The sequence below is a fragment of the Neoarius graeffei genome, chromosome 2 (genome assembly GCF_027579695.1).
Source record: "Neoarius graeffei isolate fNeoGra1 chromosome 2, fNeoGra1.pri, whole genome shotgun sequence".
Lineage (NCBI taxonomy): Eukaryota > Metazoa > Chordata > Actinopteri > Siluriformes > Ariidae > Neoarius > Neoarius graeffei.
Window position 1 is genome coordinate 12,854,349 of NC_083570.1, and position 25,605 is coordinate 12,879,953.

The 25,605-nt window shown below is 42.0% G+C and overlaps 1 pseudogene; it reads left to right on the forward strand.

Moving 5' to 3' along the window:
* The first annotated feature begins 12,270 nt into the window (after window positions 1-12,270).
* Window positions 12,271-25,605, forward strand: part of LOC132868821 (tripartite motif-containing protein 16-like) — a 54,526-nt pseudogene continuing 41,191 nt past the window's right edge.

Here is a 25,605-nt window from a genome sequence, read left to right on the forward strand (position 1 = left end):
TATCTGTTGGCGTTGTCGGTGACAACAAGCCACAGCACCAAGACCAGCAACACTAACGACTCCATGTCCTCCATGTTTATTGTTTACTCTCCGGGTTGTGAGACTACCGCTTAAAAGCTCACTGATGTCACTGTTTGCGCCGCCTAACGACATCACCTGACGTCCACCCACTTTCGCTAACTCCACCCAATGTGTCCACCCACTTCCAGCCAGCACAGTTCAGCGTGGTTGTAGTCGAAATGCAACTCCAACAGCCCCACTCAGCTCGACTCAGCCCGACTCAGCACGGCACGGCTCAGCCGCGTTGGTAGTGGAAAAGCGGCATATGTGTAGGCTTGTCTGGCCAATTGCTTTTCACTCATTGTGGGGAAATACAATGTGACTGCAATGACAAAACTAAATGGCTAACACATTAACAGCACATTGGTACAGTACACAGTAATGCCACAAGTCAATTGATGATACTAAAAACACGTTCATCATTCAATGAATGACTTAACTTTATCAAAATCCAAAAACATTGCAGAGTGAAGCGTTGCTAAAAAAAAAAAAAAGATACAACTGTTACAACGCTTTCCATGGACATTGCAACATGGGACTCAAAATTACATTAAAAGATATGTGCATAAGCCCATATCTTGCCATTCTGAAGCAGGCTGAGACTTACCCCAAATTTGCCAAATAACTGAGACAGCAGCAAACATAAAATCAGTGAGGACCACTCTATTACATTGCAAAGAACTCAGAAAGGAGCTTCATGTTCAAAATACTGCACATATCCTTTAAAGGAGAATTCCAGCTGTTTTGCAAATAAAATTTTGAACTTTTGATTCCCCTGAAGTCAGCGCTGAGCACCAGTGAAGCATTTGATGCGCTCAGCGCTGACTTCTGGGGAATCCGGAAGGCAACAAAGGTATGTGCTGGCTCGAAAAGTTCAAAATTTATACACCTATGTGCTAGCTAATGCAGTAAATGTGCAATGTTTTCAAACATCAGGGTCCACACACCACGGGCAATCCCATGAAAACCATTTTGAAACAAGTTATGTGAATATACGAACGTTGAAAGGCTGCCCCGTAGCCACCGTTTCAATTGAAATCCGCGTAGCAGCTATATGCTTAACTTTTTTTTTTAGACTGGATGGATTTTTCTCGCGGTTTGTGCTACTGCCAACTTTCCTTGACCACAAACGTTTGAGACATATTTGCAAAACAGATGGAATTCTCCTTTAAGGTATAACCACAACCAGAACGAAATCACAAATTACCTTTTCGAAAGTAGAGTACTTGAATAGAATGTAGGCTTCAGTCCTTCCAACAGAGACGTTTGCTTCCAAATCCAACTTCAACAATCCAAGTTCCGGGTAGTGACTTTACTACACGCACCTACGTCCTCTTATCCATCTGTCCAGCCAATGAGGAGTGTTCGTTTTGCGTCACATGCCATTGCGTCAGGCAACCTGACCAATCAACAACTTACAGTGGCTAGGTCTCGTTTCTTCCTGTAGACCCCATGGGAACAAAAAAAAAATTATAATGTATGGAAGTCAACGGAGAGATAACTTATTTTATACGGTAGTTCAGATTCCCTTATGCATTGGATTTAATACATGATGATTAACTTTTATGACAACCCTGCACACCAACAAAGTGTTGTTTTTCGACAGACAGTAAAAGTTACGTTACGTTTTCTGTTTTCTGTGCAACCTCTGAACTAGGCTAACAGAGTACTGCATTAAACGTGTTGCTGATCTTTGCAGCCTACAAAAGTAGGCCCTCACTTGAGGTTTTATCCACCAACATATTTCATCAAATAAAACATGGGGAAATCCGTACTGCTGTTATGCCGCCGTTCTGAGGCACAAATACACAGACATTTTAACAGAGAACACCGTCACCTACACGACATATATAGCGATATGGGGTAATCATGCGTAACCTCGGGGCTATGGCGTTAGCCATGCTAAGGTATGCTACATAGCATTATATCAAGAGCGTGCTAAATCACAACAAAGGTGAAAGAATTATGTACGAGTTCTTTGTCAGATGGGAGACTGGAAAAGACGTGTTTTAGAGATACCAACAACGATTCACTTCGTATAATGTAGCCGGTGACCGGAGATGGAGATGGTTGCACGCATAGCAGCTAACTGCTAGGTGAATAGTGAAACATACATTGCATCATAGAACTCAAACAACCAGAATAAAATAACACATTACCTGATCGCACGTACTGTAAATCCAGATAACGTACACTGGCGCTGGTAGTTCTAAATCCAACAAGGAGACTCGGTGAAATTTTCAAATAGCTAAATAAAAGGGCTATCGTAGCATCCATTAAGTCCGCCATTTTGTTAATTTGCCTTAGAGCTGTTTGAAAGCACAGAGAATTCTGGGTAATGTGCAGGATGATGATGATGCATCGAAGCTACCTAGCTGGACTTTTATTTTTAGAAATAAGAGGAGAAGAGAAGTGGATTTTTGTATTGCAGCAGATTTTGTTAGTGGTACAGGGTGGATTTGGTTGTTGTTGGGACAAAGTACAAATAAGTTGATCAATGGAACATATGTTGATCAATGGAGCTGGGTGTGAGTGAGTTGGGGCAACAATAGGGATAATGTACCAGAAGTATGTGCATGAGAAAATGTAGTTGGGGCAACAATAGGGATAATGTATCAGAAGTATGTGCATGAGAAAATGTAGTTGGGGCAACAATAGGGATAATGTATCAGAAGTATGTGCATGAGAAAATGTAGTTGGGGCAACAATAGGGATAATGAACCAGAAGTATGTGCATGAGAAAATGTAGTTGGGGCAACAATAGGGATAATGTACCAGAAGTATGTGCATGAGAAAATGTAGTTGGGGCAACAATAGGGATAATGTACCAGAAGTATGTGCATGAGAAAATGTAGGCATTATTGTAATGCAGCATGTTTTGAGGGCAAAATGTGTGACCACAACTTAAGGGTCAAACTTTTGTTGCTGCTCTGCCATATTATCAGGAGCCAATTTGCACCACACAAAAGACTGTGCACCAAGTCACAACGACCCATTGCCAAACCATGTTCACCCTCTTCATATGATATCTTGGCTGCAGCCTGCTCATTACAGATCACTTGAATTCCACAAAAAACATCACCACTTACAATCCAAACAAATTTAGCCTACAAGTTTATTTCTGCAAACCAGCCACACTCTACCGACATTGCACTAACTAGAAAAACATTTAACCTGTCCATTTTGCTTTCACCATTCCCTTCTTGCCCAGTAAAATATCTTTTACATTTAACACTCAAAATGCTTCCTTTCTTTCGTTCTTAATGGGGTCTCCTGGAATTGAGTTGGAGGCGCCTGAAATAACCAATAGAAGAAAAATACTGAAAATAAAAATGTTCAACTAATTACGTTATATATTACAAATAAAATGCTATATATCCGCTTTGAAAAGAAAACATCCACATAACTGAAGGCTATAGGCTGCTGATCAAAATATAGAATATGTGACACTGTGCAATCTCTATAAAATCTAAAAAATGTGTATGGGGTCATGAGAAATTGGTGATGTAAAAATGGGGTCCCAGGCCAAAAAAGGTTGGCAACCACTGCTTTAGACAGTCAAAACACATTACTCAGGAATGTACATGGGTTTGTCGCCTATTTTTGTGAAAATTTCCTTGCAACATATCTCACAACTCAACATAGACTAGCCTATTTATCTGGCCTACCAATTACAGTATGCACACATTTCTGTTGACCATATGGTGTATGTTTTCAATGTGTGAGGGTTGGATTCCAAGACAAAACCAAAATGGCATGACATAACAATGCATGACAAAAGGAAAGTTATGTGACAGTTTACTATGGCAAAAAAAATAGGCTACAAGTACAAAAGAGGTTGAAATAAAAGATTAAAAGATAATTTAGCCAGCGTCAGGAAAGCAGCTGTATAGTATAGTTCTCAGAACAAAACAAAAAAAAACAACCAAACATAATGTTGTGTGGAGGTTATAGTGTAACCAAATGATGACGTTTCAGTTGGTTAGTTACCTCAACGTTTCGGGGACGTTTGGCTTCATTAGGTTTCTGCATAACCATGAGGAAACGTTCTCTAAATGTTTGTTGGTTACGTTCTAACAAACCTTTAGAGAACCATAGGCTAAGGGTACATTAATGTTCTGTGTTACTAGGGAGTATCTCTGTAGATAGATAATTGAATTTCAAAAATGTGTTTTAGTAAATAATTCTTTTTAAAATGGGGGGCAACTGTGGTGGCAAGAAATACTTTTACAGTGGCAACTGTCACCTTTTGCCACCCCTTAATACCGCGCCTGCCTGTTAGTGATCATGATTGACTACAGCTGGTAGCTTCTCTGTGCCTTCATAAAAACGGTTTGTTTACAGCACTCATTGAACTGACCAACACACAGTAAAATGGGAAAGTCCAAGGAGCTCAGTGCAGATCTGAGAAAGAGGATCACAGATGTACACAACTCCGGAATGTCTCTTAGAGACATTTCTAAACAACTGCAGATCCCAAGATCAGTTCAAACAATTGTAGGTAAGTTACTGGGAGGTGTAGTCCCTTTGCCAATCCACTGTACTTCAAGAAAACCCAAACTGTCACCCTCAGCTGAAAGGAAATTGGTTCCGATGGTCAGGAAAAACCCAGGAACTACCATGGCACAGTCCTGCAATGAACTGGAAGCTGATGGATCACTGTCTACAGTTCAGTGAGTTTTATATCACCATGGACTAAGAGGCTGCTATCCAAGAAATAACCCTCTGCTCCAAAATTGACATCTTCAAGCTTAACTAAAGTTTGAAGCTGACCAGATGGGCAAAGAAAAAGCCTTCTGGAGGAAAGCTGAGTCAGATGAGACAAAAATTGAGATGTTTGGCCACAGTGGCCACCATATACAGAGGGACACTGTACCAGCTGGTGGTGGTGGCAGGATCATCATGCTCTGGGGCTGTTTTACTGTTTTACATGCTCTGGTGCTGTGGAAGACGGCTGCCTCTCCAGTAGCTCTGTAGTTTTTAGTTCTTTAAACCTCTTTTTTTTCCATTTTTTTACTTTTCTGCTCTTCTTATGAAGACAGTGTGTTTTTCTTCATATTCCATGGATATTTTTAACTTTAACATGCAACCAGGAGCCAGTCTTCTTGCTTATTCGAGAGAGGAGCTGCTGGCCCTGAAAACAATGGGGCAGGCCGGGATACGACACCACATCCCGGCGGAGCTGAGGAGGAGACCCAGGGGCTGCAATGCTGGGGCTAAGCTAAAGGCTAGACTAGCAGACAACCAGTGGCACTGCAAACCATCTATTCCCTCCATTATAACGGGGAATGTGAACTTGCTGCCGAACAAGGTTGACAAGCTATCCACACTGAACAACCAGCGGACTTACTGTGAGAGCAGCTTGTTTATTTTTATGGAGACATGGCTAACCCACCTTGTACTGGATGGTAACGTGGACCTGCGTGGATTCACTGCTGTGAGAGCCGACAGAGACACTAAAGTATGCGGGAAAAGCAAAGGTGGGGGACTCATCATCTACGTGAACAACCGCTGGTGTAACCGCGGACATATCTCCGTAAAGACAGTTTTATGTTGCCCGGACTTGGAGCTGCTAGCCGTTAGCCTGCGGCCATATTATCTGCCGAGGGAGTTCAGTCACGTGATCACCATCTGTGTTTACATCCCTCCGAGGACAGACGCAGCCGCTGCATGTGAGAGGATTCACTCTATCACAGCAAGGCTGCAGACACAGCACCCTGCGGCATTTATGATCATTTATGGGGACTTTAATCATGCTACTTTGGACTCTACTTTGGCTGCTTCCCCACTAGGGAAGTCTGACCACAACCTGGTTTGTCTATGGCCGAAGTACATCCCCCTGGTCCAAAGACAGCCTGCAACAACTAGCTCCATCAGGAGGTGGTCCCCTGAAATGGAAGATGCCATCAGAGACTGTTATGACACCACGGACTGGGATGTGCTGCTTAGCCGACACTGTAAGGACATAGAGGGGCTGACACACTGTCTGACAGATTACCTCAACTTCTGTGCAGACATGGTCTCCCCAGCAAAGACTGTACGGTGTTACCCTAATAAAAAGCCACGGGTAACACAGGAAGTCAAAGCTGTCCTCAACAAGAAGAAGGCCACCTTCAGGAGCAGGAATAGGGAGGTGATGAAAGCAGCACAGCAGCTGCGTGAAACGCTGCGTGAGGGAAGCTAAGGACAGCTACAGGAGAAAGATGGAGCAGAAGCTGAAGGAGAACAGCATGAGGGAGGTCTGGGAAGGTGTGAAAACCGTCTATCTTCATCTTAACAACAAAGATCTATCTTCATGCTGTCTATACCTTCATCTTCACAACAAAGGACACTCATTTCAGGATTGCAACATACGCATTTTAGCCAGAGAGGATCGTTGGTATGAGCGAGGAGTTAAAGAAGCCATTTTTGTCAACCTGGAACGGCCATCACTGAACAGAGGTGGGGGTCTAAGACATCATTTATCAGCCACCTACAATGCAGTCCTTGGCACACTTCCGAGACAACTGAATGCACACCAAAATCCAGTTGTTTTCAGTGGCATACAGGAGGACAGAGAGAATCAGCATTCCATTGATCACCTTAATGGGCAATCCATTGATCACCCTAACGACTCTCAAGGCCATTCACATTCAGCCCCCAGTGACCCACACCAACAGGATGACTCAGGCCAAGTTTACATTAGACCGTATCTGTCTCGTTTTCTTCGCGGATGCACTGTCCGTTCACATTAAAACGCCGGGAAATGCCGGGAAACGGGAATCCGTTAGGGCCGACGTATTCAACCCAGTTCGTATTTGAACTGTTGCTGTGTAAACATTGAGGATACGCGGATACGCTGTGCTGAGCTCTAGCTGACGTCGTCATTGGACAACGTCACTGTGACATCCACCTTCCTGATTCGCTGGCGTTGGGATCACACACACAGCGGCTCAGTCCCGAATCACTGCTCGTGCGCTTCACTCGCGCGCTCTGTGAGCTGTGCAGGGCCGGAGTGCGCACCCTCCAGAGGGCACTCGCTGTTCAGGGCGGAGTGATTTGGAGCGCAGGAGGAAGCGCTGAGCCGCACTGAGGTTTATTTACACATTTCAACCTCCTTCAGGCGCTTAAACTCAGTGAGAACATGAACATCACAGCCAAGTGTGTTTATCTGCTGGAGAAGGTGTTCGCTTGCCATCCTTCCACTTCCAAGTGGTAAGTGACTTGCGCATGCCCGATATGCACTGGGATCATGTGACGTGCCATCTAATTAGTCATGTGATTAGCGTATTAGTGGATTGGCATTGCTGTGTGCACGCGAATCGTGTATTGGCATTGCTGTGTGCACGCGAATCGTTTTAAAAACGTTAATCTGATGATCCGCTGATTCAAAATAATGTAAACAGGGCCTCAATGACACCTTAGATGAGCTTTTCATCCATGAGAGGATAAATAAAGTAGAGTGGGGGAAAAAGCCCCCGTGGGGTAATACGCCCCCGGCCTGTTTTACCCAAAATAACCACCAGATGGCGCAAAGTTACATTTCTATTGTTGATATGGACTGGCTTGACAACGGGGATATACAAATATCCACTGTGGATCGCATATCAGCAACGCAGGGGAGAGAGATCAAATTTCATGGTAAGTGATATAATTTTCAGATATCAGTAAAACTGTATTTAGATAGCTGCTATTTCGTCAGATATCACAGCTGTGTATGTGGTATGAGTAGACAAGTCAGAACGTTAAAAAAATACATTAGGTATAAAAAGTTGAATCACATTTTGAAAGTAAGACCCTTTTTTGTAAAAGTGTAGTCTGTGGGGTAAAATGCCCCCTTAATGGCGGGGTAAATGGCCCCTAGGGGGCATCGTTTCCTTTTATCATAATTACTGTATTTCATACATTTCTGAATAGCAGATACATAGTTTTTAATAACATCTCGCTTACCTGATTGAGTAAAGCAAGTAATTTGAACTTAATATTAAAAAAATATTAATATTAGCATTATTTATTGATGCACTTGTTTTTGGTTAATTCATGTTCAATCCACACAAAATTATATTGAAATTAAAATGCGAAATATAATAAAATAATGCATCTATTCATTAATTCAGGGATATTTTCTTGTTTCTTTCACATTATAGGCTTAAGTAAACACTTTTGCTATCCAAACAGCTTTTTTTGAGTGAAGGGGCCTATTGCCCCACCTCAGGGGGCCTTTTACCCCACTGGGGGGGTAAAAGGCCCCCTTGGCACAATGTTTGTTTTTGTTAAAAAAAAAATTAAGTATTAACTTTAGGCAAACTTTAGGTGGCATTATTGTTCATGTCACTGTTGTCAAAAACTATGATAAAACTAAACACATGGTTCATTTCAACTTGGAGAAAAACTGAATTTTCCTTAAGGGGGGCTTTTTCCCCCCACTCTACTCTACCTGATACTCCCTACTAGTCAGACAGAACTGAAGAAGCCTTTCGGATGAGAGGTGAAACGTTTTCAAGAATCTTCAAGCAAGTCCAGTTGCTCTCTTTTACCACCCACAGTGGAATCATCTTGTGTTTCTTCACCACTGATTGCTATCATTGTAAAAGTGCATAGCGTGTTAAACACAGAAATGCCATTGTGTAATTAACACTGTAAGATGTCATATGGTGGGAAATACAAGCGAGTCAGTTTAATTTCAAATTCAGCAGAAGTTGTGCTTTAGCCAATGAGAAGCCTCCACTGGGCAGCCAATCAGAAGTCTGTGTTCAAGCAAACGTCCTTTTAAAATGATATGAACAGGAGCCGCCATTTTGTTTTGGGGCGCTTCTAGGGGTGGGTCCCTTGTAGTGGGACAGAGTTTAAAAATGACTGGTGGAAGTTGTAGAGATGGGATTTATGGCTCTTTGATGGGATCCGCATCTTTGTGATCCGTTCTTTGAAAAGACCCGTTCAAAAGACTGGCTCATTTGGTTCTTTTTAAATATTTATTCAGTTTTAAGCAGACAGCGTCTAAAGAAGCCAGATCCCTCTGCTTAGACAGTGACATCAATATTTCTGGACATCCCTTTTATGTAAAGCAACCTAGACTTACATTATTGTAACCCCTAAACGCTCATAAATAACCATTAAAAAACAATGAGGGCTTCAATGAATGTCCACAGAACGGCTTTTCTGTAAAAAAAAAAAAAGAACCCACTCAAGAACATAGTTATCAAGAACGCAAGAATATTTTATAGAAAAACACTTGTTTTACAAAAATATTTAAAGGATATGGGACATGGATTTTTTTCTGGGCATAATTATGTATAAAGGACATAAGAAATGCCATCTAAATCACTGCAGGGCGTCAAAAATGTGAAAATCATCACATTATTCAAGTTTTTTTTTATACATCAGCGTAAAACAAGGATTCCTTAATGAGCTAGGTGGTCACGTGACCCGTGACGTAACAAAAACTTTCCAAGGAGCCAGCGCTTGGGAATCTAATGTAAACAGGTTACCGAAATGGACACCATCGACAGTGATATTCCCGATGTTTCACAGAGATGTGAAGTTAGACCTTATCAATTCGAACCGATAGCTGGAAATTCACATGAACATGGATCTTGTATTTACTCTGACGGATCAGATGATTCTGAGAGTGAGGGTTCATTCAATCCCCATGAAACTGAAAGCGGTCGGCTCGATAACACTTCCTGGTAAGTTAAAAACAATTCTGCTCAAAGGCTAATGATCTGTTGAAAGAAGTATTATTTTTGTATCATACATTGAAAGTTCATCATAGATCTAGCTAAAGTCCGTTGCAAGCTTTTTTTTTTTGCTGATATTTTTCAAGATTGATTGAGATACAATGCTTCCAGAGTCCGAGATGAAAACATTCAAAATGGCGAAATGAGTCAGAATTATGATAATCAATAATTGATACACCCAAAATTATAATACTAATCCTTACCTCGGCTTTCAGTCGCTTAGCGAATGCACCTCGGCATTTTTCCGCATGAGGCCCATGGTAAAACCACACTTCCAGGAGGGGCTGCCGTCTGCCTCCCAAGCCGGCCAAGAGCGCGCCTCGTCGGGCACGGCCAGGCGGGCGAATGCCCTGGTTCATCCGCCCTCTCTAAAAAATAATGGTACAACTCCGAGTGAAGGTAAATTTGGCTTGGCAATTAATTTCGTTCAGTACCTGAGTATTAAATTTGAAAGAATCCTCTGTGAAATGGTCCGAACACAGTTTGTGGGAAACAGTAGGTGCAAAGTTTTTTCTACGGCAGTAGTGAGCCCACACTTTCCTCAGCTTCGGGTCCTTGGGGAATGCAAAAAAACTTACTCCAGGGCATTTCTCATTGGAATTATTGCAGCCATAAGCAGCACAATACACCATGATGTCCAATGTATGATGTCCAATGTACTTTAAAGACTATAAAAACAATTTTCTTGTCATCCACTTCTCCATTCATCTACCCGCTTGTGCTGTGCCCGAAAGTTTTTGTGACGTATGATCACGTGACAGCGGCTCTTCCGGTTGTAGAAAATGCATATCGGAAGTCGAGCAGAAATGCCATATAATCATCACGAATATAACGATTTTGCTGAATTTAATAGATGATTTTGTATTTGTTGATGCAATTAATTCATATTTTTAATGGAAAGAAACTGATATAGCGTGCATTTATGTTTCATGTCCCATATCCTTTAAGTCTGAGATACAAAATAGATACAACTACAATAAATATAAACACAAGAACTAGTTATCACACAAGAACATTTTAATAGAAAAAAACAAACTTTCTATATTAAAAATATTGAAATTGTAACAAAAATAGATACAACTAAACAGTCAGATAAATAGCTAAAGTTATAACAAGAACACAAGATTATTTTAATAGGAAAAACCAAACTATTAACGCAAAAAATATATTATTATTAGAAAAATAGATACTAGATAAACAGATAAATAAATAAAATACACAAAAATAGAACAAACAAAATGACGATAGAATAAATTAAATGTACGTCCGTGCAAAGTAGTTTTCCCAAAATATTATCATTAATATCACACAACAACATTATAAACTATATACAAAACAATTTGAACTATTAGGCAAACAGAGAAAACTTGAATAAATAAAAACTCTGACGACCACCTCCCACTCCCCGATTTCACATATTTGTCTGATGGCTACATTTGCATATCAGACAAATAGGCACCACCGTGCCTCACCGTAACCTTTCCCTAACTCAGTGAAGGGAGGAGGAGTAAAGGAGGAGCTTTTTCATCTGAAACACAGACAGTACAGAAAAAGAATGACAGAAAGAACGGCTCCCCCAGCTCGAGACTCGGTTCTCATCGTTCATGCGTAGGAGCCGTTCAAAAGAATCGGTTCGTTCACGAACGTCACAACACTAAAGTTTAGATTTCAGTGTGTATCCTGGATATCACTCAGTGCTCAAATTCTTTTATACAATACCAACTGTTTTGAGATGCGTTGCTGTCATGAAATTTCAAATGAGCCAATATTTGGCATGAAATTTCAAAATGTCTCACTTTCGACATTTGATATGTTGTCTATGTTCTACTGTGAATACAATATCAGTTTTTGAGATTTGTAAATTATTGCATTCCGTTTGTATTTACAATCTGTACTTTGTCCCAACTTTTTTGGAATTGAGGTTGTATATTTTTGGCCCTGTTGATTTCAGAAAACCCAAAGAAATTGTTTTTTGTTGTTGTTGTTTTTAAGATGTGTACTATACAATTATTCTGCCACAGAAAAAGAACAGTTCAGAGAAATCACTGAAAGCCCAAATACTGCCATTACATTCATATCCAAGATGACATTCAGGTCACTGTATAGCATTGTGTTTGCCATCTTGTGTTTCTTCACCACTGATTGCTATCATTGTAAAAGTGCGTAGCGTGTTAAACACAGAAATACCACTGTGTAGTTAAAACCGTAAGATGTCACATGGTGGCAAATACAAGCGAGTCAGTTTAATTTCAAATTCAGCAGAAGCCAATGAGAAGCCTCCACTGGGCAGCCAATCAGAAGTCTGCGTTCAAGCAAACGTCCTTTTAAAATGATATGAACAGGAGCCGCCATTTTGTTTTGGGGCGGGTCTAGGGGTGGGTCCCTTGTAGATTTCCACAACATAACTCACGTCATGAAGGAAACCACCAATCACACATGATCCCTGGACTCCTCCTCCTTCTCTCCCTCATTCTTTTCCCCTCCCTTTCTCTCTCTCTCTCACACGTGCAGGCAGTAGCTCCTCATTTCAGAGAAAACAAAGCTCAGTCTCTCTTTCTCTCATTGTGTGAGTTCAAGAAAATGGCCGAAGCCAGTATTTCAATAGATCAGGACCAGTTCCTCTGTTCAGTGTGTCTGGATCTACTGAAGGATCCAGTGACGATCCACTGTGGTCACAGTTTCTGTAAGGTGTGCATTAATGACTGCTGGGATCAGGATGATAAGAGCGGAGTTTATCGCTGTCCTCAGTGCAGAGACACTTTCACACCTGTTCTACGCAGAAACAACATGCTGGATGAAGTGGTGGAGAAACTGAAGAAGAAGGCTGAAGTCCAAGCTGCTTCTCCTGCTCACTGTTACGCTGGACCTGGAGATGTGGAGTGTGATTTCTGCACCGGGAGAAAACACAAAGCCGTCAAGTCCTGCCTGATGTGTCTGGCCTCCTTTTGTGAAACTCATCTGAAACCTCACTATGAAGTTCCTTCCTGGAAAAAGCACAAGTTAATCGAAGCTTCTGGAAATCTCCAAGAGATGATCTGCTCTGAGCATGATGAAGTGTTGAAGCTCTACTGTCGTACTGACCAAAGCTTCATCTGTTGTCTGTGTATGATGGATGAACACAAAAGCCACGACACCGTCTCAATTAAAGCATACAGAAGTGAAAAACAGGTGAGAAATGCAAGTCTAATTTATTCATTTACCAGATGTTATTCAAACAATAAGAGTTCAATTTAACATCGATGGTCTCCCTATTTTCAAAAGCACCAGGCTTCAGTTTTGGCCTATTTTGGCACTGATTGATTGCGATTACACCAGAACACCGTTTTTAGTTGGCATCTTTTGTGGCCCTGGAAAACCCTCCAATGTGTTTGATTATCTGACGCAGTTTGTTAAAGACCTCTCTGATCTGCTTTGCAATGGGGTAACATTTGGAGGTAGAAAGCTGAGGGTGGCCATTTCATCCTTCATTTGTGATGCTCCTGCTCGAGCATTTGTAAAACAAATTAAATGCCATAATGGGTACTCCGGATGCGATAAATGCCTTCAGACTGGTATTTGGCAGAAAAAAATGACGTATCCTGAGACTGATGTTAGGCTAAGGTCAGACGAGGAGTTTGAAAATATGGTAGAAGAGGACCACCACATCAACAGAAGTCCTCTGACGGGTCTGGTGAAAATGGTGTCTGCCTTCCCAATAGATTATATGCATTTATGTTGCCTTGGTGTTATGAAAAAGTTGATACATTTTTGGATGAGGGGGAAAAACTCTACAAGGCAGCCTACAAGAGCCACTAAAGCCATCTCTGAAAAGTTAATATAGCTTCGTCCCTATACTCCAGCTGAATTTGCACGGAAACCCCGTGAACTCGCCGAAATTGATAGGTGGAAAGCGGCAGAGCTGCGCCAATTTATGATTTACAGTGGGCCATTAGTTCTGAGGGACATTCTTCCACAAGATCTCTATGAAAAGTTCATGTTGTTTTCTGTGGCCATGTTTTTGCTACTCACACCAAACATTTCTGAAAGTATGGTTTGTTTTTCCGAAAAATTGTTAATGGCTTTTGTAAAGCATTTTAGAGAGGTGTATGGTAAAGACGAGATTGTGTTTAGTGTACATCAAACAATACATCTGACACATGAGTACCGCCAGTATGGTTCCCTAGACAACATCTCATCCTTTCCTTACGAGAATTATTTGGGTAAACTAAAAAAAATGCTACACAAGCCATCTCAACCTTTACAACAGGTTGTCAAACGCCTTTCAGAGGAGCCAGTTTGTTTATTTCCACCACCACCTACACAACCACAGTTGTTACACCCACACCAGGAGGGCCCATTACCCCAACACTTAAGTTCTGGCCAGCAATTTAAAAAAGTGCATTTCAATGATTTCTGTTTTTCTTCAAAGCAGGGCGATGATTGCCTAGTGATTCAAAAATGAAATCGTAATGGTGAAAAACATAATTAAACATGGTGACTCTGTCTTTGTGGTTTACATGAAATTCAAGAGGAGGGAGTCATATTTCCACTATCCTTGCCCCTCCACAAGCATTGGCTGCTACAGAGTATTTGGCATAGACAGCTGCCTTAACGTTGACCGGCTTGAGGTTGTCCAGGGCAAATTTGTGTTGTTCCCAGATGGAGAGACCTTTGTGGCAATCCCTCTTCGTCACCATTCGTAAACCTATATGGGAAGAAAAAAAAACCCACAAAAAAAAAAAACACAGACACAAAGAAACACATCTTTACTTATGCATTAGAAGGAATCTGGACAGTTGGAGTACTCCAGCTGGATGGTAGGCACTAACTATCCTTTCCATGGAGTACTTTTTTAATTTTTTTTATTATAGATGGCACAGATTTGGAAAGTTGTGGAATTCCAAGACCGGAGTGCAGCAGTTGTGCCGTCCAGCTGGGTGGTAGATGTTGACGGAGAAGTGGGATGCTACTGGCCACCCTTTGGTGGAAACAAAGCTGTGAAGGCCGCCATGAACTGCACCCCCCCGGGACAAGGATGGCGATTCCATCAAAAAATAAGGGTGTTGGCAACCTGTGGTGAGCTGCATAGCTACTTCATTAAACCAATGACAGTACTTCAATACTGCATTAAGCCAATTTCATTAAGACTGCCTTCCCTTTCAGGCACCTTTGCCAAAGCAAGACGTTACCTGACCCGATCGCTTGAGGAAGGCTGCCTTACAGCAGACCTGCAATCGGATGATGGTGAGATGGGGCCAAGGAAAAGACGGTAAAAGTGTTTTCTTTTTTAAATCACAACTTGCAGTTATAAGTTCAATTACGGTTTCATTTGTGTTTTGAGCTGTGTCAGTAAGGTCCTGGGTTTATTTTAACACTAGAAGTCCCAGCATTTTTCTGTCTACCTAGAAGACCCACATAGGGGCCATTTGGCCCGACCGCTTTTCCCTAATACACTAATCACTCATTTTTTTATGGTAATGAGGCTGTTAGTGGCAGTGTGTGGGGTGAGGGGGTCACACTTCACACACTTCAGTGGTGAAGTCATGTTGGCTGCTTCTGTGTGAATGTGAGAATGAGGAATAAAAACACATTCTATTCTAAAATGTGAACATGTGAATGTCCCATGTGACCATAACGACTCATGTGACTGCAACCAGACAATTGTTTGATGGATAAATACCTCCGTGCACATGGACTATCTCTTCAGTTCCCTCAAGAATTTTGTGGTGAAAGAAGCTCCTCTCCAAGGAACGAAGATGCAGAGATTCAACATTCAACAGGCATTGGAAATGATCCTGGATGGAGCAAACCCTTGCGACTCGGATGGAGAAGACATCAACCTTCAGGTGGATTCAGACTCCGAGCTGTCTCAGTCGTCTTCAGGTAAGATTTCATTTCATGTTATTTCCTATTTTACATTTCATTTCAGTGAGGAAGTTGGAAAATATAGCACCATGTGAATAGAGCCTCCATTTTGTTTCTGAGTGCGGACTGCCGTCAGTTTTGTTTGATTCTACTTCTCCTGAGGTGTCTGCACCTTAGCCAACCTATTTGAGATGTTCTGGGATTATTATTATTAGCTTCTATGCTTGCATTTGTGATATCATTTGACTTTCCCATTGCTCATAATTACATTTTTTTTCACACTACATATGAGGAAACTGCTCCCCAACCAAAAAAGAGAGCTCGGCTGGGGACTGATGTGACAGAGACTGCGAAAGACGGCACAGTATGGCATGAAGAACAGGTGGGAACGGGTCCACATTTCACCCCGCCATCGCCATACAACGCAGATGGAGAGCCAACAGCTAAGGCCAGGAGGTCAATCACAAGTCGTCTTCAGAGCTTCCTGTGTTTCATCACTCTGGACATGCTTGGTATCATTCAAGAATGTACAGTTCAACATGCAAAGCAAACGGAGCATGTGGATTGGTTCATGGGCCTCCCTGAACTAATGGCATTTATTTCCATCACCATTATGCGGGGAATCATCAGGGTGCCATCACTGCGTGACTGCTGGTCGAAAAACCTGGGAAGCCCACAGATCATCGAAACCATGTCCCGAGGGCGTTTCCAAAACATCATGCATCACCTGCACTTTGATGACAGAGACACCCGCAGCGAGCGAGCACAGACCGATAAGTTTGCTGCAATTTCGAACATATGGGGATTGTTTGTCACCAACTGCATCACATCCTACATCCCTGGTCGACACATCACCATCGACGAACAACTTTTCCCGTCCAAGACTCGCTGCTGTTTCCTACAGTACATTGCATCTAAACCAGACAAGTTTGGGATCAAGTTTTGGGTGGCGTGTGACTTGAAAACCAAATACGTCTGCAACATCCTCCCATATCTTGGCAAGGACCCCACTCGGCCTCATGGGGAGAGAGTGTCTGAGAGTGTAGTCATGAGGCTGATGGAACCATTCCTGGACAAGGGCAGAAATGTTACCACGGACAATTTCTTTACATCACTGTCACTTGCAAAACGACTACTTAGCCGGAATACAACCATCCTCGGCACAGTCAACAAGATTCGCCAAGAAATTCCACTGTCAACTAGACAGATGCACCGCAATGAATTTACCACCCAAGTATTTTCAACCACTGGTGCCACACTGACGGTGTATGCGCCCAAGCGGAAGAAGACTGTATATGTTCTCAGCAGCATGCACAGCATGATTCAGACACAGGATACCACCAAAAAGAAGCCTAACACCATCACACTCTACAACACAACAAAGTGCGGCGTCGATGTCATGGACCAGATGGTGCGGGAGTACACTGTCCGCGCAGGAACACGGCGCTGGCCAGTAGCAGTGTTCTATAACATGATAGATATGGCAGCACTGAATGCACACGTGCTCTATCAATTATGCACCGGGAGGCAGGAGAGACGGGTGGATTTCCTGCTGGAGCTTGCAAGAGAGTTGGCTCACTCCCACGTGGGTATGAAAAAGGCCCAAAAGGAACAATTATTTTGGCAACAACCCTCCACACCACAACTAGGAAAAAGAGTCAAGTGTCAGGCTAAAATTAAATGTAAGGACAATCATGCAACTGTACGCTGTGTTGACTGCTACCGATATACATGTGGGAAATGCCGAAAGGAGCAATGGCAGTGCCAGGATTGTGAGTGACTGCTCAAATGTATTTCACTCATAATGCATGGTTTTTCATTCTTTGTAAATATGCTTGGGTTTCTTTTTTTTTTTTAATATTTTTAGCACACAAAAATAACAATTACTTCTGCAACAACCCTCCACACCAAAACTGGGAAAAAAAGTTGCTTTTTCATTCTTTGTAAATGTTTTGTTTTGTTTTTTTTAACAATAAATGTCAGTGTGTTGATCCCTTCCTTCCTGTTGATCCTTTCCACTGCATACAGCTCAGTCCAGTTTAAGTCTTTATGGCTATGTTCACTGAGGCTACGTTTACACTAGACCGTATCTGTCTCGTTTTCTTCGCGGACGCACTGTCCGTTTACATTAACCCCCCTGAAAAAGCGGGGAAACGGGAATCCGCCAGCGTCCACGTATTCAATCTAGATCGTATCAGCTCCGGTGCTGTGTAAACATTGAGAATACGCGAATACGCTGTGCTGAGCTCTAGCTGGCGTCTCATTGGACAACGTCACTGTGACATCCACCTTCCTGATTCGCTGGCGTTGGTCATGTGACGCGACTGCTGAAAAACGGCGCAGACTTCCGCCTTGTATCACCTTTCATTAAAGAGTATAAAAGTATGAAAATACTGCAAATACTGATGCAAATACTGCCCATTGTGTAGTTATGATTGTCTTTAGGCTTGCCATCCTTCCACTTGCAAGTAATAAGTGATATGCGCTAGGATCTCACACACAGCGGCTCAGTCCCGAATCGTGGCTTGTTCACTTCACTCGCGCGCTCTGTGAGCTGCGCAGGGCCGGAGTGCGCACCCTCCAGAGGGCACTCGCTGTTCAGGGCGGAGTGATTTGGAGCGCAGGATGCCTGCGGAGCCGAGCGTATCCGCGTATTGGTGTTGCTGTGTGCACGGCTAACGGTTTTAGTGTCAACGCGAATCGTTTTAAGAACGTTAATCTGATGATCCGCTGATTCGACGTAATGTAAACGTAGCCTGAGGTATTTATCCATCTCAGAACTAAAGCTTGCTCTCAAAAGAACCTCCTAAGCTGTAAGGTGTGTCCCCTCCCCCCCACAAGTTCAAGTGGCTCCGGCCGTGTGCCACTAACAGCTACATTTCCATAACAAAATGAGTGTCCACAGGGGGGACTTGGGGCCAATTGGCCCTCTTGTGGGTTTTCTAGGTAAAAAGGCCAAATGGCCCCTCTCTGGGACTTCTAAAGACCAAACAAAAGGTATTTGGAGGAGGACAGCGAGGAGAAGGCAGGACCAAGCCGTAGGGGGAGGAGGCCACCATCTATTGACGCCACTCAGCTGGACAGCGAGTGGCAATTCCCCTCCCTTAATGAAGGTGACTATCTGTACCACTTGTTGTTGTTGTTGTTCTACTAAAGACCTAGAAGTTGTCTAAAATAATAATGCTTTCATTTCCGTCTTCAGACACCCAGCCAGGCCTGTTTCTTCACAGCCAGCCATTAACTCATGGTAACTATGCATTTCCTTTATTTATGCCAGAAATTAAAATACCAATGAGTAAGTGAAGATATGTTTTGATCAACTGACTTACTATTTTTCAGATTCACCGTCGTCAGAAACCCCGCCAGGCCCTTTCCTTCACAGCCAGCCACTAACCCATGGTAACTAAGCATTGCCTTGATTTATGCCATAAACGACTAAAAAAACAAAACAAAACAACAAACAAATATCTATGTAGATGCGTTTTGATCAACTGACTATACAATTTTTCAGATTCACCCCAGCCACGTCACCGCTTCCATGGTAAGTCAAAGAGGAAATCAATCAATCAACATGAAAATTGTGAATTTAGAACAGAAATTAAATTAAGGCGCACCTTGAAGTGAACTAAATTGTACTCTCTGATATTTCAGCCACACCTCTGCCATCGCAACAGGGGAACAATCAGTTGCTGCGTGGTGAGTCCACAACTGTAATCACTGGTCATAAATGACCAGCAATGTGAAATAAAAGTCCTAATGTTTGGTGTTACTTAACAGACATGGGCATCAGCACCGTCATTGCTCTCCTTGGCCAGCTGAGGGAGGAAAACTGACTGCTTACTATTTTTCAGATTCACCGTCGTCAGAAACCCCGCCAGGGCCTTTCCTTCACAGCCAGCCACTAACCCATGGTAACTATGCATTGCCTTTATTTATGCCAAAAACGACAAAAAAACAACAAAACGACAAACAAATATCTATGTAGATGCATTTTGATCAACTGACTATACAATTTTTCAGATTCACCCCAGCCATGTCACCGCTTCCATTAAGTCAAAGAAGAAATCAATCAATCAACATGAAAATTGTGAATTTAGAACAGAAATTAAATTAAGGCGCACCTTGAAGTGAACTAAATTGTACTCTCTGATATTTCAGCCACACCTCTGCCATCGCAACAGGGGAACAATCAGTTGCTGCGTGGTGAGTCATCAACTGTAATCACTGTTCAAAAATGACCAGCAATATGAAATAAAAGTCCTAATGTTTGGTGTTACTTAACAGACATGGGCATCAGCACAGTCATCGCTCTCCTTGGCCAGCTGAGGGAGGAAAACGGGGAGCTGAAGGGGGAAGTAGGAAGGCTGGCGCAAGAGGTCAGGGCCCTAAGGAGAGAGATGGGGAGACAAGACACACCCCAGACATCGCCCCTAATCAAGCTCCCACTCTCCACCATGGAGGAGTTTTTGGCAGCAGAGGCCCTGGTGAAGGAAGATGCCAAACAAAAGCAGCTAATGGTACTTATTGAGTCTTACCTTTCCTTTCCAGTCATCTGCAACACCTGCAAAAAGAAACACAAATACTTTGTTTCATTGATTCACAATGATATTATGATAAACACTGAATACTTTCTCATTATTGTCTTCATGCTACATTTTATTCTATCAGGTGTCTACCTTAGCCCTTTGTGGAGGAACCGACGTAGGGGTCACAGTGAGGCGGATGCTGCGTAGCCTCCTGGTCAACAGCTTGGCCAGCCAATTTAACTGGGCTGGAAAGGGGGAAACAACTGCGTTTAAGGACACCAAGATCCATGATGTCCTGTTTGGTAGGTTATGCATGTGCACAAAGCTGTAAAAGAGGGTAAAATAGTAAGCTGTCGCAAGTACTTGCACACTACTTCTAAACGTTCTTTGATAACTCCTTCACTAACTGTAACATTACGATTATAACGACAACGACAAACATATTGTGAAAGATGCAAAGGATTAAAAAGGATTAAGAAACTCACCAGGCGCCTTACTCAGAAAAAGCAGGTGTGCAGGCAAGTCCAGGGAGGCTGACTGAGTGACGAACGGTCCGGTAGTGGCATTTCTATTTCCGCTTTGTGTCAATGGGGAAATTAAAATGTTTTTTTTTTTAATCCCGTTTAAATTGTCACAAGATTCACATCTATGGTTTCTGATTTTTACATATATTTTCTGTACTAGTACCATTACTTGCCACCTACCACTAGAGTGTGACGTGCATAGTCTTAACAACTCAAACTTTAACAATTATCACCATGCAAAGTCTCAATGTTGTTTTGTTCTTTTTCTTTCAGATGGTCTACAAAAGCAGCTGCCAGGGAGCACACACGCTACTTTTAGTGACGCAATCAAGAAGTGGCTTAAGTATGCGCCAGAGAGAGAGGGAGGGATGAGGAGACGTGAGGTAGGGTGGCATTTAGAAACCCATAGCCTACTGCTGACTTTCTTTATCAATGTTGCATCAAATTAATTTTGGTTATGTTTTTCTGTTTCCATGTACAGGTGTCTGTGCCGCAGGAGGAATATAGGCCACAATTATAAATTATAAATAAATCATAAAATGTTTCTAAGAACTTGTTCAAGTGTGTTCTGTTCCTTATAAATGTTAAAAGTTATGCCTCATTAGACAGCTTGACAAACATTAGGAGAGGTGCATTGTTGCATGCATTTTTATATCCTGTTGTACATTAAACAGGACGTAGCCTACGCACATTGATATAAATTAAGTTTCACTTTCATGGTTGAAGTATGCATGTGTGTGTTCATCCTAGGCAAGAGCCCCGATGCTTTATTGTTAGCTAGTTTAATTTAGCCTGTTTTGCTTAATTTGTAGCCTTCCTGTTGTACATAAAACAGGAAGTAAAGTTGAATGAATCATCGCCGAAAATTAAACTATAAATCGACCGAAATCCGTAGTTGAAAAAAGGGTGAAAGGGGGTCTATTCTCCGTCGGCCACCATCCACTTTTCAACGTCGTTTCAACGCAAACTCGTATGAGCAAAGCGGTGTTGAATCAACGCCGGTGATCCACGATGATTCGATGGTATGGTCGAAGAACATGCCGATAATTCCCCATCGAATCAACGCCCTTTTGCTATCTGGGACTTATAGTCTGTTATACATATATACACACGCATACAATACATATATACACATAACTATACACATATCCATACGTACAGACACCCATAATCATATAATTATGCATATATAATATATATCTGTACGTGCCCATATGCACATACACATATTATCAATAGAATGTTATTGTAATTCCTCCTCTCTCTACCTCATAAAGATCTGTTCCTTAAAGAGTGGGGGGGAAAAAAGCCCCCCTTAAGGAAAATTCAGTTTTTCTCCAAGTTGAAATGAACCATGTGTTTAGTTTTAATCATAGTTTTTGACAACAGTGACATGAACAATAATGCCACCTAAAGTTTCCCTAAAGTTAATACTTTTTTTTTTAACAAAAACAAACATTGTGCCAAGGGGGCCTTTTACCCCCCCAGTGGGGTAAAAGGCCCCCTGAGGTGGGGCAATAGGCCCCCTCACTCAAAAAAAGCTGTTTGGATAGCTCCGGTTTCCCCCACAGTCCAAAGACATGCAGGTTAGGTTAACTGGTGACTCTAAATTGACCGTAGGTGTGAATATGAGTGTGAATGGTTGTCTGTGTCTATGTGTCAGCCCTGTGATGACCTGGCGACTTGTCCAGGGTGTACCCCACCTTTCGCCCGTAGTCAGCTGGGATAGGCTCCAGCTTGCCTGCAACCCTGTAGAAGGATAAAGCGGCTAGAGATAATGAGATGAGATAATTATCATTTTGGTCACTCATAATTATCATTTTGGTCAGTCCCTCTATTAGAGGGATTTCACTGACGTCACCCGAAACCGGAAGTAAACAAACAAATCTGAGCTGTTTTATTTATGATTTATTGGCCCAACAGTAGACTTGAAAGAAACCTGTGTGAGACTTGGCAAAAAACTGTGGATATAATGGATAAGTCTGTGCATGATCTGCGGACACTTTGAGGTAAGCAAACGCAAGAAATTCAGATTTAAAACATGCTAAATTGGCCCCAAGTTGATCTGTATGAGGAGCAAGCCTCCCAGACTTCTACAGTTTAATAATAATAATAATAATAATAATAATAATAATAATAATTTAGGATGGTTTGGGGCTTGCTCTCCCTCCTATTATATAAATAAAGCATAGTTGTTGTGTAGGCATATATCATAAATACATATGTATAATTTGGATAAATTAACCTAAATTATGGATACCTTAATAGGAACAAAAAGGATTAATTTTTCAACTGAAAAGATATATTATTAAAAGATAAATATCAACAAGATTACCTTGGCCATAACTATCTGTAGGTTATTCTTAACAACAGCTGTAATATCACGAACCAAGCCACTAACAACATAATTGTAAGCCTGTAGCCCTTTGTAGGCTTTCAAGTCATCAGCAGTGTAGGCACTGGGTGTAAACAACAAATAGTTTACAATGTCTGGGTAGCAAACAGATGGCAGAATTGGTGTCCGGTCCTCCTTATGTTTCCATTCTCCCTTGCCCCGAGTCTTATCATATGGGTCAAACCCATCAATCACAGCGAGTTTCTCCACATACCGTGCCCTTTCTGCAGCTGGTAATGTACTCGCATAACCAGAATTATCAGCCATCGTGTGACTTCACTCTCGCTCATAGTTTGTTTTATATTGTGAGTATGTATGTATGTACTTGAGGTCTTCCAATATGGCGCCCTAACAAAATCTCGTGGTACGGTGACGTCACACGGTAGCCCTCTATTCTTGAACGCCTCCATATTTTTGGGCCATTTATTTAGATAAAGTCAATATATTTTCTACAAAGTTCTATGTTGTTTTGACCTATTAACCAGGGTAATGCTCCTTTTTATTGCTTTGGTAGCCATTTTTTTGTAGCAATTTGGCATTTCTGCATTTGTTTGAAGTGTGTGTGTGTGTGTGTGTGTGTGTGTGTGTGTGTGTGTGTGTGTGTGAGACTAGCTCTGGTGTGACAGATTTTCATGCAGTGTTTTACATGTTTTTTGTATGTTGTATTGCGTTACATGTTTTGCAGTTGCACATTCTGTTGTTTTGTGTTTTGCCTGATACACAATAAAAAAACCAAGATATAAATGTTAACATGTTCATTGGTAATTGTATTCATCAAAACAATGTTCTAGATAAGCACATATTTATCAATAGGCCCATATGAAAATTGGCGAAATGCACTTAAAAATATTTTGGGAAGGGCTCAAATTTGGACCCCCCCCCCCCCCCCCCCCCCCAATATTTATACCATGGTTACGCCCTTGGATACATCTCTACTACTAGATGATTTTCTCCCCCTTTTTATACAAAATATCGATTGTCCGCTAGGTGTCGTTCTACATACTCCAGACATCCTAAATATACGAGATACATCCCAGATATAAACGCTTTGTCCGTTTTGAATACTTTATATACGAGATGCATACGCTTACATCCTTTCTATTTCCGTGCTACTAACGATGAATAGACGTTTCATGTACCTTATCTTTCCTCCCTCTTTCCGTTTTCAGCTGCAGCGGATGTGAGTTGCGAGGATGCAGAGAGGATACAGCAGACGTTTAACGGATGATAACGGACATAGAACGTTTGTTGCTCGTATATGTCGCGGATTTACATCGTACACGGCGGAAAGTTCATCCGTTCTAAAAGTTTTGTGCAGCTCAAAACTTTTTGCGCGGATGAAATCACAGTGGACGGATGCTCGATGGATAGAGCGTATGAAGCACGTATGCAATGAGTACACAACGGATGCATAGCGTTTTCCAACGGATGGCAAAGATTTTTTTACGTTTTACATCCTCTTTGCATCCGTAAGTGCAGTGGGACCGGGCCTTAACACTGCATACTTATGGATGACTGCGGATAAATACAATTTATTTCCAATTTTTAGTGAAAATATTTCTACATGTGATAGGGCTGTAGGGGAAGCTAAAGTTAAATAAACAGCTTGCTCACTTCTGAAACTTCAGAAATACTTCATCCACCTCAAAAACCTAGTGCACTCACATCATAGCATAATAACAAATGCACTGCCCGAGTAAGTAATAGTATAAAACAGTGACAGCGACTCACGGTAGTTCATCTCATCTCATTATCTCAAGCCGCTTTATCCTTCTACAGGGTCGCAGGCAAGCTGGAGCCTATCCCAGCTGACTACGGGCGAAAGGCGGGGTACACCCTGGACAAGTTGCCAGGTCATCACAGGGCTGACACATAGACACAGACAACCATTCACACTCACATTCACACCTACGGTCAATTTAGAGTCACCAGTTAACCTAACCTGCATGTCTTTGGACTGTGGGGGAAACCGGAGCACCCGGAGGAAACCCACGCGGACACGGGGAGAACATGCAAACTCCACACAGAAAGGCCCTCGCCGGCCCCGGGGCTCGAACCCAGGACCTTCTTGCTGTGAGGCGACAGCGCTAACCACTACACCACCGTGCTGCCACTCACGGTAGTTTGTGACAAAAAAAGCATTTAATTAATCACATGTGGTTATACTTTCAAGGATAAAAAGATATCTTTACATTTACAAAAAGAACATTCAAAGCTGATTATCATGTCAAAGTCAATATATGTTAGCACAGAAGATTGAAATTTCATTTGACTAGGCTCCAATCAGGGCCGTAACTACCACTGAGGACACCGAGGTCATGTCCTCGGCATTTTTTTCCCACGTTTTTTTTTTTTTTTTCACTCAGAAATGTGAAATTAATATATGATGAAAATCGTTCTGACTTTGATCGGTGGAAAATTCTAAATTCAGCTTGCATCCCCCGTTCTCATTTGTTTGTCTAAAAATAAAGTTCACATAATCATTTTTAAACGAAGCTGAAATATCCGACATTGGAAACATTTCATATTCGGCAGCCTCG